This window comes from Schistocerca americana, chromosome 6 (genome assembly GCF_021461395.2).
Source record: "Schistocerca americana isolate TAMUIC-IGC-003095 chromosome 6, iqSchAmer2.1, whole genome shotgun sequence".
Classification (NCBI taxonomy): domain Eukaryota; kingdom Metazoa; phylum Arthropoda; class Insecta; order Orthoptera; family Acrididae; genus Schistocerca; species Schistocerca americana.
This window is the reverse complement of record NC_060124.1, coordinates 614,718,213-614,733,417: the sequence shown is the minus strand read 5'-3', so window position 1 is coordinate 614,733,417 and position 15,205 is coordinate 614,718,213.

Below are 15,205 nucleotides of genomic sequence, written 5' to 3'. Positions count from 1 at the left end.
AACCTGCAGTGGTGTATCGAAAACTAATACTGGTCTCACAGGAAAGGATCAAAGCAGAGACACTAAGAAGTCTTACGCTTCTTGCACTTAAGGCATCATTGTGCCTGTTGTATTTATCTCCGATTTGATTTCTGTGTTTCATCGTCAATGTGAAGGTCCAAGGAATACATTGAACCTGCAGTGGTGTATCGGAAACCAATACTGGTCTCACAGTTAAGGTTCAAATCAGAGAGCCTAAGAAGTCTCACTCTTCTTGCACTTAAGGCGGCATTGTGCCTTTTGTATTTAATTCCTATGTAAATTCAGTGTTTCATCGTCAATGTGTATGTAAAAGGAATACACAGAACCTGCGGTGGTGTTTCGGAAACTAAAACTGATCTCATAGGAAAGGATCAAAGCACCGACTGTAAGAAGAGTCTCTATTCTTTTACTTAAGGCGGCATTGTGCCTTTTGTATTCAATTCCGATGCGATTTCTGTGTTTCATCGTCAACGTGAAGGTACAAGGAATACATTGAACCTGCAGTGGTGTGTCGGAAACTAATACTGGTGTCATAGGAAAGGATCAAAGCACCGACTGTAAGAAAAGTCTCCATTCTTGTACTTAAGGCGACATTGTGCCTTTTGTATTTAATTCCGATGCGATTTCAGTGTTTCATCGTCAATGTGAAGGTCGAGGGAATACATTGATCCTGTAGTGGTGTGTCGGAAACTAATACTGGTCTCACAGGAAAGGATCAAAGCACCGACTGAATGAAGAGTCTCTATTCTTGTACTAAAGCCGGCATTGTGCCTTTTGTATTTAATTCCGATGTGATTTCTGTGTTTCATCGTCAATGGGAAGGTCCAAGGAATTCATTGAACCTGCACTGGTGTATCGGAAACTAATACTGGTCTCACAGGAAAGGATCAAAGCACAGACTCTAAGATGTCTCACTCTTCTTGCACTTAAGGCGGTATTGTGTCTTTTGTATTTAATTCCGATGAAATTTTAGTGTTTCATCGTCAATGTGTGTGTAAAAGGAATACATTGAACCTGCGGTGGTGTATCGGAAACTAAAACTGGTCTCATAGGAAAGGAGCAAAGCACCGACTGTAAGAAGAGTCTCTATTCTTGTACTTAAGGCGGCATTGTGCCATTTGTATTTAGTTCCGATGCGAATTCTGTGTTTCATCGTCAATGTGAAAGTCCAAGGAATACATTAGACCTGCAGTGGTGTATCGGAAACAAATACTGGTCTCACAGGAGAGGATCATAGCTCCGACAGTAAGAAGAGTCTCTATTGTTGTACATAAGGCGGCATTGTGCCTTTTGTATTTAATTCCGATGCGATTTCTGTGTTTAATCGTCAATGTGAATGTCCAAGGAATACATTGAACCTGCAGTGGTGTATCGGAAAGTAATACTGGTGTGATGGGAAAGGATCATAGCACCGACTGTAAGAAGAGTCTTTATTCTTTTACTTAAGGCGGCATTGTGCCTATTGTATTTAATTCCGATCCGATATCTGTGTTTCATCGTCAATGTGTATGTCCAAGGAATACATTGAACCTGCAGTGGTGTATCGGAAACTAATACTGGTCTAACCGGAAAGGATCAAATCACAGACTCTTAGAAGTCTTACTCTTCTTGCACTTAAGGCGGCATTGTGCCTGTTGTATTTATCTCCGATGTGATTTCTGTGTTTCATCGTCAATGTGAAGGTCCAAGGAATACTTTGAACCTGCAGTGGTGTTTCGGAAACTAATACCGGTCTCACAGGAAAGGATCAAAGCACAGACATCAAGAGGTGTCACTCATCTTGCACTTAAGGCGGCATTGTGCCTTTCGTATTTAATTCCGATGCGATTTCTTTGTTTCATCGTCAACGTGTATGTCCAAGGAGTACATTGAACCTGCAGTGCTGTATCGGAAACTACTACTGGTCTCACAGTTAAGGATCAAAGCACAGACTGTAAGAAGTCTCACTCCTCTTGCACTTAAGGCGGCATTGTGCCTTTTGTATTTAATTCCGATGTAAATTCAGTGTTTCATCGTCAATGTGTATGTAATATTAATACATTGAACCTGCAGTGGTGTATCGGTAACTAATACTGGTCTCACCGGAAAGGATCAAATCACCGACTGAAAGAAGGGTCTCTATTCTTGTACTTAAGGCGGCATTGTGCCTTTTATATTTAATTCCGATGTGATTTCTGTGTTTCATCGTCAATGTGAAGGTCCAAGGAATACACTGAACCTGCAGTGGTGTATCGGAAACTAATACTGGTCTCACAGGAAGGGATCAAAGCACAGACTCTAGGAAGTCTCACTCTTCTTGCACTTAAGTCGGTGTTGTGCCTTTTGTAATTAATTACGATTTAATTTCAGTGTTTCATCGTCAATGTGTGTGTAAAAGGAATACATTGAACCTGCAATGGTGTATCGGAAACTAAAACTGGTCTCATAGGAAAGGATCAAAGCACCGTCTGTAAGAAGAGTCTCTATTCTTGTACTTTAGGCGGCACTGTGCCATTTGTATTTAGTTCCGATGCGATTTCTATGTTTCAGCGTCAATGTGAAGGCCCAAGGAATACATTAGACCTGCAGTGGTGTATCGGAAAAAAATACTGGTCTCGCAGGAAAGGATCAAAGCACCGACTGTAAGAAGAGTCTCTATTCTAGTACTTAAGGCGGCATTGTGCCTTTTGTATTTAATTCCGATGCGATTTCTGCGTTTCATCATCAATGTGAAGGTCCAAGGAATTCATTGAACCTGCAGTGGTGTGTCGGAAACTAATACTGGTGTCATAGGAAAGGATCAAAGCACCGACTGTAAGAAGAGTCTCTATTCTTATACTTAAGGCGGCATTGAGCCTTTAGTATTTAATTCCGATGCGATTTCTGTGTTTCATCGTCAATGTGAAGGTCCAAGGAATGCATTGAACCTGCAGTGGTGTATCGGAAACTAATACTGGTCTCACAGAAAAAGGATCAAAGCACAGACTCTAAGAAGTCTCACTCTTCTTGCACTTAAGGCGGCATTGTACCATTTGTATTTAATTCCGTTGCGATTTCTGTGTTTCATCGTCAATGTGAAGGTCCAAGAAATACATTAGACCTGCAGTGGTGTATCGGAAACTAATACTGGTCTTACAGGAAAGGATCAAAGCACCGGCTGTAAGAAGAGTCTCTATTCTTGTACTAAACGCGGCATTGTGCCTTTTGTACTTAATTCCGACGCGATTTCTGTGTTTCATGGTCAATGTGAAGGTCCAAGGGATACATTGTACCTGCAGTGGTGTATCGGAAACTAATACTGGACTCACAGGAAAGCATCAAAGCACAGACTCTAAGAAGTCTTACTCTTCTTGCACTTAAGGCGGCATTGTGCCTGTTGTTTTTACTTCCGATGTGATTTCTGTGTTTCATCGTCAATGTGAAGGTCCAAGGAATACATTGAACCTGCAGTGGTGTATCAGAAACAAATACTGGTCTCACAGGAAAGGATCAAAGCACCGACTGTAAGAAGAGTCTCTATTCTTATACTTAAGGCGGCATTGTGCCTTTTGTATTTAATTCCGATGCGATTTCTGTGATTCATCATCAATGTGAAGGTCAAAGGAATACATTGAACCTGCAGTGGTGTGGCGGAAAGTAATACTGGTGTCATAGGAAAGGATCAAAGCACCGACTGTAAGAAGAGTCTCTATTCTTTTACTTAAGGCGGCATTGTGCCTTTTGTATTTAATTCCGATGTGATTTCTGTGTTTCATCGTCAATGTGAAGGTCCAAGGAATGCATTGAACCTGCAGTGGTGTATCGGAAACTAATACTGGTCTCACAGTTAAGGATCAAAGCACAGACCCTAAGAAGTCTCACTCTTCTTGCACTTAAGGCGGCATTGTGCCTTTTGTATTTAATTCCGATGTAAATTCAGTGTTTCATCGTCAATGTGTATGTAAAAGGAATACATTGAACCTGCGGTGGTGTATCGGAGACTAAAACTGGCCTCATAGGAAAGGATCAAAGCTCCGAATGTAAGAAGAGTCTCTATTCTTGTACTAAAGGCGGCATTGTGCCTTTTGTATTTAATTCCGATGCGATTTCTGTGTTTAATCGTCAATGTGAAGGTCCAAGGAATACTTTGAACCTGCAGTGGTGTATCGGAAACTAATACTGGTCTCACAGTTAAGGATCAAAGCACAGACCCTAAGAAGTCCCGCTCTTCTTGCACTTAAGGCGGCATTGTGCCTTTTGTATTTAATTCCGATGTAAATTCAGTGTTTCATCGTCAATGTGTATGTAAAAGGAATACATTGAACCTGCGGTGGTGTATCGGAAACTAAAACTGATCTCATAGGAAAGGATCAAAGAACCGACTGTAAGAAGAGTCTCTATTCTTGTACTTAAGGCGGAATTGTGCCTTTTGTATTTGTTTCCGATGCAATTTCTGTGTTTAATCGTCAATGTGAAGGTCCAAGGAATACTTTGAACCTGCAGTGGTGTATCGGAAACTAATACTGGTCTCACAGGAAAGGATCAAAGCACAGACTCTAAGAGGTATCACTCTTCTAGCACTTAAGGCGGCATTGTGCCTTTCGTATTTAATTCCGATGCGTTTTCTTTCTTTCATCGTCAATGTGAAGGTCCAAGGAATACATTGAACCTGCAGTGGTGTATCGGAAACTAATACTGGTCTCACAGGAAGGGATCAAAGCACAGACTCTAAGAAGTCTCACTCTTCTTGCACTTAAGGCGGTATTGTGCCTTTTGTATTTAATTCCGATGTAATTTCAGGGTTTCATCGTCAATGTGTGTGTAAAAGGAATACATTGAACCTGCAGTGGTGTATCGGAAACTAAAACTGGTCTCATAGGAAAGGATCAAAGAACCGTCTGTAAGAAGAATCTCTATTCTTGTACTTAAGGCGGCACTGTGCCATTTGTATTTAGTTCCGATGCGATTTCTGTGTTTCAGCGTTAATGTGAAGGTCCAAGGAATTCATTAGACCTGCAGTGGTGTATCGGAAATAAATACTGGTCTCGCAGGAAAGGATCAAACCACCGACTGTAAGAAGATTCTCTATTCTTGTACATAAGGCGTCATTGTGCCTTTTGTATTTATTTCCGATGCGATTTCTGTGTTTCATCATCTATGTGAATGTCCAAGTAATACATTGAACCTGCAGTGGTGTGTCGGAAACTAATACTGGTGTCATAGGAAAGGAACAAAGCACCGACTGTAAGAAGAGTCTCTATTCTTTTACTTAAGGCGGCATTGTGCCTTTTGTATTTAATTCCGATGCGATTTCTGTGTATCATCTTCAATGTGAATGTCTAAGGAATACATTGAACCTGCAGTGGTGTATCGAAAACTAATACTGGTCTCACACGAAAGGATCAAAGCAGAGACACTAAGAAGTCTTACGCTTCTTGCACTTAAGGCATCATTGTGCCTGTTGTATTTATCTCCGATGTGATTTCTGTGTTTCATCGTCAATGTGAAGGTCCAAGGAATGCATTGAACCTGCAGTGGTGTATCGGAAACTAATACTGGTCTCACAGTTAAGGATCAAAGCACAGACCCTAAGAAGCCTCACTCTTCTTGCACTTAAGGCGGCATTGTGCCTTTTGTATTCAATTCCGATGTAAATTCAGTGTTTCATCGTCAATGTGTATGTAAAAGGAATACATTGAACCTGCGGTGGTGTGTCGGAAACTAATACTGGGGTCATAGGAAAGGATCAAAGCACCGACTGGAAGAAGAGTCTCTATTCTTGTACTAAAGGCGGCATTGTGCCTTTTATATTTTATTCCGATGCGATTTCTGTGATTCATCGTCAATGTGAAGGTCCAAGGAATACATTGAACCTGCAGTGGTGTATCGGAAACTTATACTGGTCTCACAGGAAAGGATCAAAGCACAGACTCTAAGAGGTGTCACTCGTCTTGCACTTAAGGCGGCATTGTGCCTTTCGTATTTAATTCCGATGCGATTTCTTTGTTTCATCGTCAACGTGTATGTCCACGGAATGCATTGAACCTGCAGTGCTGTATCGGACACTAATACTGGTCTCACAGGTAAGGATCAAAGCACAGACTCTAAGAAGTCTCACTACTCTTGCACTTAAGGCGGCATTGTGCCTTTTGTATTTAATTCCGATGTAAATTCAGTTTTTCATCGTAAATGTGTATGTAAAAGGAATACATTGAACCTGCAGTGGTGTATCGGAAACTAAAACTGGTCTCATAGGAAAGGATCAAAGAACCGACTATAAGAAGTGTCTCTATTCTTGTACTTAAGGCGGAATTTTGCCTTTTGTATTTAATTACGATGCGATTTCTGTGTTTCATCGTCAACGTGAAGGTCCAAGGAATACATTGAACCTGCAGTGGTGTGTCGGAAACTAATACTGGGGTCATAGGAAAGGATCAAAGCACCGACTGGAAGAAGAGTCTCTATTCTTGTACTAAAGGCGGCATTGTGAGTTTTATATTTTATTCCGATGCGATTTCTCTGATTCATCGTCAATGTGAAGGTCCAAGGAATACATTGAACCTGCAGTGGTGTATCGGAAACTTATACTGGTCTCACAGGAAAGGATCAAAGCACAGACTCTAAGAGGTGTCACTCGTCTTGCACTTAAGGCGGCATTGTGCCTTTCGTATTTAATTCCGATGCGATTTCTTTGTTTCATCGTCAACGTGTATGTCCACGGAATGCATTGAACCTGCAGTGCTGTATCGGACACTAATACTGGTCTCACAGGTAAGGATCAAAGCACAGACTCTAAGAAGTCTCACTACTCTTGCACTTAAGGCGGCATTGTGCCTTTTGTATTTAATTCCGATGTAAATTCAGTTTTTCATCGTAAATGTGTATGTAAAAGGAATACATTGAACCTGCAGTGGTGTATCTTTAACTAATACTGGTCTCACACGAAAGGATCAAACCACCGACTGAAAGAAGAATCTATATTCTTAAACTTAAGGCGGCATTGTGCCTTTTGTATTTAATTCCGATGCGATTTTTGTGTTTCATCGTCAATGTGAAGGTCCAAGGAATACATTGAACCTGCAGTGGTGTATCGGAAACTAATACTGGTCACACAGGAAAGGATCAAAGCACAGACACTAAGAAGCCGCACTCTTCTTTCACTTATGGCGGTATTGTGCATTTTGTATTTAATTCCAATGTAATTTCAGTGTTTCATCGTCAATGTGAAGGTCCAAGGAATGCATTGAACCTGCAGTGGTGTATCGGAAACTAATACTGGTCTCACAGTTAAGGATCAAAGCACAGACCCTAAGAAGTCTCACTCTTCTTGCACTTAAGGCGGCATTGTGCCTTTTGTATTTAATTTCGATGTAAATTCAGTGTTTCATCGTCAATGTGTATGTAAAAGGAATACATTGAACCTGCGGTGGTGTATCGGAAACTAAAACTGGTCTCATAGGAAAGGATCAAGGAACCGACTGTAAGAAGTGTCTCTATTCTTGTACTTAAGGCGGAATTGTGCCTTTTGTATTTAATTCCGATGCGATTTCTGAGTTTCATCGTCAACGTGAAGGTCCAAGGAATACATTGAACCTGCAGTGGTGTGTCGGAAACTAATACTGGTGTCATAGGAAAGGATCAAAGCATCGACTGTATGAAGAGTCTCTATTCTTGTACTTAAGGCTGCATTGTGCCTTTTGTATTTAATTCCGATGCGATTTCAGTGTTTCATCGTCAATGTGAAGGTCGAAGGAATACATTGAACCTGCAGTGGTGTATCGGAAACTAATACTGGTCTCACAGGAAAGGATCAAAGCACCGACTGAAAGAAGGGTCTCTATTCTTGTACTAAAGGCGGCATTGTGGCTTTTGTGTTTAATTCCGATGTGATTTCTGTGTTTCATCGTCAATGTGAAGGTCCAAGGAATAGATTGAACCAGCAGTGGTGTGTCGGAAACTAATACTGGTCTCACAGGAAAGGATCAAAGCAGAGACACTAAGAAGGCTTACGCTTCTTGCACTTAAGGCATCATTGTGCCTGTTGTATTTATCTCCAATGTGATATCTGTGTTTCATCGTCAATGTGAAGGTCCAAGGAATACATTGAACCTGCAGTGGTGTATCGGAAACTAATACTGGTCTCACAGTTAAGGATCAAAGCACAGACACTAAGAAGTCTCGCTCTACTTACACTTAAGGCAGCATTGTGCCTTTTGTATTTAATTCCGATGTAAATTCAGTGTTTCATCGTCAATGTGTATGTAAAAGGAATACATTGAACCTGCGGTGGTGTATCGGAAACTAAAACTGGTCTCATAGGAAAGGATCAAGGAACCGACTGTAAGAAGTGTCTCTATTCTTGTACTTAAGGCGGAATTGTGCCTTTTGTATTTAATTACGATGCGATTTCTGTGTTTCATCGTCAACGTGAAGGTCCAAGGAATACATTGAACCTGCAGTGGTGTGTCGGATACTAATACTGGGGTCATAGGAAAGGATCAAAGCACCGACTGTAAGAAGAGTCTCTATTCTTGTACTTAAGGCGGCATTGTGCCTTTTGTATTTAATTCCGATGCGATATCTGTGATTCATCGTCAATGTATAGGTCGAAGGAATACATTGAACCTGCAGTGGTGTATCAGAAACTAATATTGGTCTCACAGGACAGGATCATAGCACCGACTGGAAGAAGAGTCTCTATTCTTGTACTTAAGGCGGCATTGTGCCTTTTGTATTTAATTCTGATGCGATTTCTGTGTTTCATCGTCAATGTGAAGGTCCAAGGAATACATTAGACCTGCAGTGGTGTATCGGAAACAAATACTGGTCTCACAGGAATGGATCAAAGCACCGACAGTAAGAAGAGTCTCTATTCTTGTACTTAAATCGGCATTGTGCCTTTTGTATTTAATTCCGATGCGATTTCTGTGTTTCATCGTCAACGTGAAGGTCCAAGGAATACATTGAACCTGCAGTGGTGTATCGGAAACTAATACTGGTCTCACAGGAAAGGATCAAAGCACAGACTCTAAGAGGTGTCACTCGTCTTGCACTTAAGGCGGCATTGTGCCTTTCGTATTTAATTCCGATGCGATTTCTTTGTTTCATCGTCAACGTGTATGTCCACGGAATGCATTGAACCTGCAGTGCTGTATCGGACACTAATACTGGTCTCACAGGTAAGGATCAAAGCACAGACTCTAAGAAGTCTCACTACTCTTGCACTTAAGGCGGCATTGTGCCTTTTGTATTTAATTCCGATGTGATTTCTGTGTTTCATCGTCAATGTGAAGGTCCAAGGAATACATTGAACCTGCAGTGGTGTATCGGAAACTAATACTGGTCTAACAGGAAAGGATCACAGCACAGACTCTAAGAAGGCTTACTCTTCTTGCACTTAAAGCGGCATTGTGTATGTTGCATTTATCTCCGAGTGATTTCTGTGTTTCATCGTCAATGTGAAGGTCCAAAGAATACATTGAACCTGCAGTGGTGTATCGGAAACTAATACTGGTCTCACAGTTAAGGATCAAAGCACAGACTCTAAGAAGTCTAACTCCTCTTGCACTTAAGGCGGCATTGAGCCTTTTGTATTTATTTCCGATGTAAATTCAGTGTTTCATCGTCAATGTGTATGTAAAAGGAATACATTGAACCTGCGGTGGTGTATCGGACACTAATACTGGTCTCACGGGAAAGGATCAAAGCACCGACTGAGAGAAGAGTCTCTATTCTTGTACTTAAGGTGGCATTGTGCCTTTTGTTTTTAATTCCGATGCGATTTCTGTGTTTCATCGTCAATGTGAAGGTCCAAGGAATATATTGAACCTGCAGTGGTGTATTGGAAACTAATACTGGCCTCACAGGAAAGGATCAAAGCACAGACTCTAAGAAATCTCACTCTTCTTGCACTTAAGGCGGTATTGTGCCTTTTCTATTTAATTCCGATTTAATTTCAGTGTTTCATCGTCAATGTGTGTTTAAAAGGAATACATTGAACCTGCAGTGGTGTATCGGAAACTAAAACTGGTCTCATAGGAAAATTATTAAATCACCGACTGTAAGAAGAGGCTCTATTCTTGTACTTGAAGCGGCATTGTTCCTTTTGTATTTAATTCCGATGTAATGCCAGTGTTTCATCGTCAATGTGTATGTCTAAGGAACACATTGAACCTGCAGTGGTGTATCGGAAACTAATACTGGTCTCACAGGAAAGCATCAAAGCACAGACTATAAGAAGTCTCACTCTTCTTGCACTTAAAGCGGCATTGTGCCTGTTGCATTTATCTCCGAGTGATTTCTGTGTTTCATCGTCAATGTGAAGGTCCAAAGAATACATTGAACCTGCAGTGGTGTATCGGAAACTAATACTGGCCTCACAGGAAAGGATCAAAGCACAGACTCTAAGAAATCTCACTCTTCTTGCACTTAAGGCGGTATTGTGCCTTTTCTATTTAATTCCGATTTAATTTCAGTGTTTCATCGTCAATGTGTGTTTAAAAGGAATACATTGAACCTGCAGTGGTGTATCGGAATCTAAAACTGGTCTCATAGGAAAGGAGCAAAGCACCGACTGTAAAAAGAGTCTCTATTCTTGTACTTAAGGCGGCATTGTGCCATTTGTATTTAGTTACGATGCGATTTCTGTGATTCATCGTCAATGTGAAGGTCCAAGGAATACATTAGACCTGCAGTGGTGTATCGGAAACAAATACTGGTCTCACAGGAATGGATCAAAGCACCGACAGTAAGAAGAGTCTCTATTCTTGTACTTAAATCGGCATTGTGCCTTTAGTATTTAATTCCGATGCGATTTCTGTGTTTCATCGTCAACGTGAAGGTCCAAGGAATACATTGAACCTGCAGTGGTGTATCGGAAACTAATACTGGTCTCACAGGAAAGGATCAAAGCACAGACTCTAAGAGGTGTCACTCGTCTTGCACTTAAGGCGGCATTGTGCCTTTCGTATTTAATTCCGATGCGATTTCTTTGTTTCATCGTCAACGTGTATGTCCACGGAATGCATTGAACCTGCAGTGCTGTAACGGACACTAATACTGGTCTCACAGGTAAGGATCAAAGCACAGACTCTAAGAAGTCTCACTACTCTTGCACTTAAGGCGGCATTGTGCCTTTTGTATTTAATTCCGATGTAAATTCAGTTTTTCATCGTAAATGTGTATGTAAAAGGAATACATTGAACCTGCTGTGGTGTATCTTAAACTAATACTGGTCTCACAGGAAAGGATCAAACCACCGACTGAAAGAAGAATCTCTATTCTTAAACTTAAGGCGGCATTGTGCCTTTTGTATTTAATTCCGATGCGATTTTTGTGTTTCATCGTCAATGTGAAGGTCCAAGGAATACATTAAACCTGCAGTGGTGTATCGGAAACTAATACTGGTCACACAGGAAAGGATCAAAGCACAGACACTAAGAAGCCGCACTCTTCTTGCACTTATGGCGGTATTGTGCCTTTTGTATTTAATTCCGATGTAATGTCAGTGTTTCATCGTCATAGTGTATGTCTAAGGAACACATTGAACCCGCAGTGGAGTCTCGGAAACTAATACTGGTCTCACAGGAAAGCATCAAAGCACAGACTATAAGAAGTCTCACTCTTCTTGCACTTAAAGCGGCATTGTGCCTGTTGCATTTATCTCCGAGTGATTTCTGTGTTTCATCGTCAATGTGAAGGTCCAAAGAATACATTGAACCTGCAGTGGTGTATCGGAAACTAATACTGGCCTCACAGGAAAGGATCAAAGCACAGACTCTAAGAAATCTCACTCTTCTTGCACTTAAGGCGGTATTGTGCCTTTTCTATTTAATTCCGATTTAATTTCAGTGTTTCATCGTCAATGTGTGTTTAAAAGGAATACATTGAACCTGCAGTGGTGTATCGGAATCTAAAACTGGTCTCATAGGAAAGGAGCAAAGCACCGACTGTAAAAAGAGTCTCTATTCTTGTACTTAAGGCGGCATTGTGCCATTTGTATTTAGTTCCGATGCGATTTCTGTGTTTCATCGTCAATGTGAAGGTCCAAGGAATACATTAGACCTGCAGTGGTGTATCGGAAACAAATACTGGTCTCACAGGAATGGATCAAAGCACCGACAGTAAGAAGAGTCTCTATTCTTGTACTTAAATCGGCATTGTGCCTTTTGTATTTAATTCCGATGCGATTTCTGTGTTTCATCGTCAACGTGAAGGTCCAAGGAATACATTGAACCTGCAGTGGTGTATCGGAAACTAATACTGGTCTCACAGGAAAGGATCAAAGCACAGACTCTAAGAGGTGTCACTCGTCTTGCACTTAAGGCGGCATTGTGCCTTTCGTATTTAATTCCGATGCGATTTCTTTGTTTCATCGTCAACGTGTATGTCCACGGAATGCATTGAACCTGCAGTGCTGTAACGGACACTAATACTGGTCTCACAGGTAAGGATCAAAGCACAGACTCTAAGAAGTCTCACTACTCTTGCACTTAAGGCGGCATTGTGCCTTTTGTATTTAATTCCGATGTAAATTCAGTTTTTCATCGTAAATGTGTATGTAAAAGGAATACATTGAACCTGCTGTGGTGTATCTTTAACTAATACTGGTCTCACAGGAAAGGATCAAACCACCGACTGAAAGAAGAATCTCTATTCTTAAACGTAAGGCGGCATTGTGCCTTTTGTATTTAATTCCGATGCGATTTTTGTGTTTAATCGTCAATGTGAAGGTCCAAGGAATACATTGAACCTGCAGTGGTGTATCGGAAACTAATACTGGTCACACAGGAAAGAATCAAAGCACAGACACTAAGAAGCCGCACTCTTCTTGCACTTATGGCGGTATTGTGCATTTTGTATTTAATTCCAATGTCATTTCAGTGTTTCATCGTCAATGTGAAGGTCCAAGGAATGCATTGAACCTGCAGTGGTGTATCGGAAACTAATACTGGTCTCACAGTTAAGGATCAAAGCACAGACCCTAAGAAGTCTCACTCTTCTTGCACTTAAGGCGGCATTGTGCCTTTTGTATTTAATTTCGATGTAAATTCAGTGTTTCATCGTCAATGCGTATGTAAAAGGAATACATTGAACCTGCGGTGGTGTATCGGAATCTAAAACTGGCCTCATAGGAAAGGATCAAAGCTAAGAATGTAAGAAGAGTCTCTATTCCTTTACTTAAGACGGCATTGTGCCTTTTGTATTTAATTCCGATGCGATTTCTGAGTTTCATCGTCAACGTGAAGGTCCAAGGAATACATTGAACCAGCAGTGGTGTGTCGGAAACTAATACTGGTGTCATAGGAAAGGATCAAAGCACCGACTGTATGAAGAGTCTCTATTCTTGTACTTAAGGCTGCATTGTGCCTTTTGTATTTAATTCCGATGCGATTTCAGTGTTTCATCGTCAATGTGAAGGTCGAAGGAATACATTGAACCTGCAGTGGTGTATCGGAAACTAATACTGGTCTCACTGGAAAGGATCAAAGCACCGACTGAAAGAAGAGTCTCTATTCTTGTACTAAAGGCGGCATTGTGGCTTTTGTGTTTAATTCCGATGTGATTTCTGTGTTTCATCGTCAATGTGAAGGTCCAAGGAATAGATTGAACCTACAGTGGTGTGTCGGAAACTAATACTGGTCTCACAGGAAAGGATCAAAGCAGAGACACTAAGAAGTCTTACGCTTCTTGCACTTAAAGCATCATTGTGCCTGTTGTATTTATCTCCAATGTGATATCTGTGTTTCATCGTCAATGTGAAGGTCCAAGGAATACATTGAACCTGCAGTGGTGTATCGGAAACTAATACTGGTCTCACAGTTAAGGATCAAAGTACAGACACTAAGAAGTCTCGCTCTACTTACACTTAAGGCAGCATTGTGCCTTTTGTATTTAATTCCGATGTAAATTCAGTGTTTCATCGTCAATGTGTATGTAAAAGGAATACATTGAACCTGCGGTGGTGTATCGGAAACTAAAACTGGTCTCATAGGAAAGGATCAAGGAACCGACTGTAAGAAGTGTCTCTATTCTTGTACTTAAAGCGGAATTGTGCCTTTTGTATTTAATTACGATGCGATTTCCGTGTTTCATCGTCAACGTGAAGGTCCAAGGAATACATTGAACCTGCAGTGGTGTGTCGGATACTAATACTGGGGTCATAGGAAATGATCAAAGCACCGACTGTAAGAAGAGTCTCTATTCTTGTACTTAAGGCGGCATTGTGCCTTTTGTATTTAATTCCGATGCGATATCTGTGTTTCATCGTCAATGTATAGGTCGAAGGAATACATTGAACCTGCAGTGGTGTATCAGAAACTAATACTGGTCTCACAGGACAGGATCATAGCACCGACTGGAAGAAGAGTCTCTATTCTTGTACTTAAGGCGGCATTGTGCCTTTTGTATTTAAATCTGATGCGATTTCTGTGTTTCATCGTCAATGTGAAGGTCCAAGGAATACATTAGACCTGCAGTGGTGTATCGGAAACAAATACTGGTCTCACAGGAATGGATCAAAGCACCGACAGTAAGAAGAGTCTCTATTCTTGTACTTAAATCGGCATTGTGCCTTTTGTATTTAATTCCGATGCGATTTCTGTGTTTCATCGTCAACGTGAAGGTCCAAGGAATACATTGAACCTGCAGTGGTGTATCGGAAACTAATACTGGTCTCACAGGAAAGGATCAAAGCACAGACTCTAAGAGGTGTCACTCGTCTTGCACTTAAGGCGGCATTGTGCCTTTCGTATTTAATTCCGATGCGATTTCTTTGTTTCATCGTCAACGTGTATGTCCACGGAATGCATTGAACCTGCAGTGCTGTATCGGACACTAATACTGGTCTCACAGGTAAGGATCAAAGCACAGACTCTAAGAAGTCTCACTACTCTTGCACTTAAGGCGGCATTGTGCCTTTTGTATTTAATTCCGATGTGATTTCTGTATTTCATCGTCAATGTGAAGGTCCAAGGAATACATTGAACCTGCAGTGGTGTATCGGAAACTAATACTGGTCTAACAGGAAAGGATCAAAGCACAGACTCTAAGAAGGCTTACTCATCTTGCACTTAAAGCGGCATTGTGCCTGTTGCATTTATCTCCGAGTGATTTCTGTGTTTCATCGTCAATGTGAAGGTCCAAAGAATACATTGAACCTGCAGTGGTGTATCGGAAACTAATACTGGTCTCACAGTTAAGGATCAAAGCACAGACTCTAAGAAGT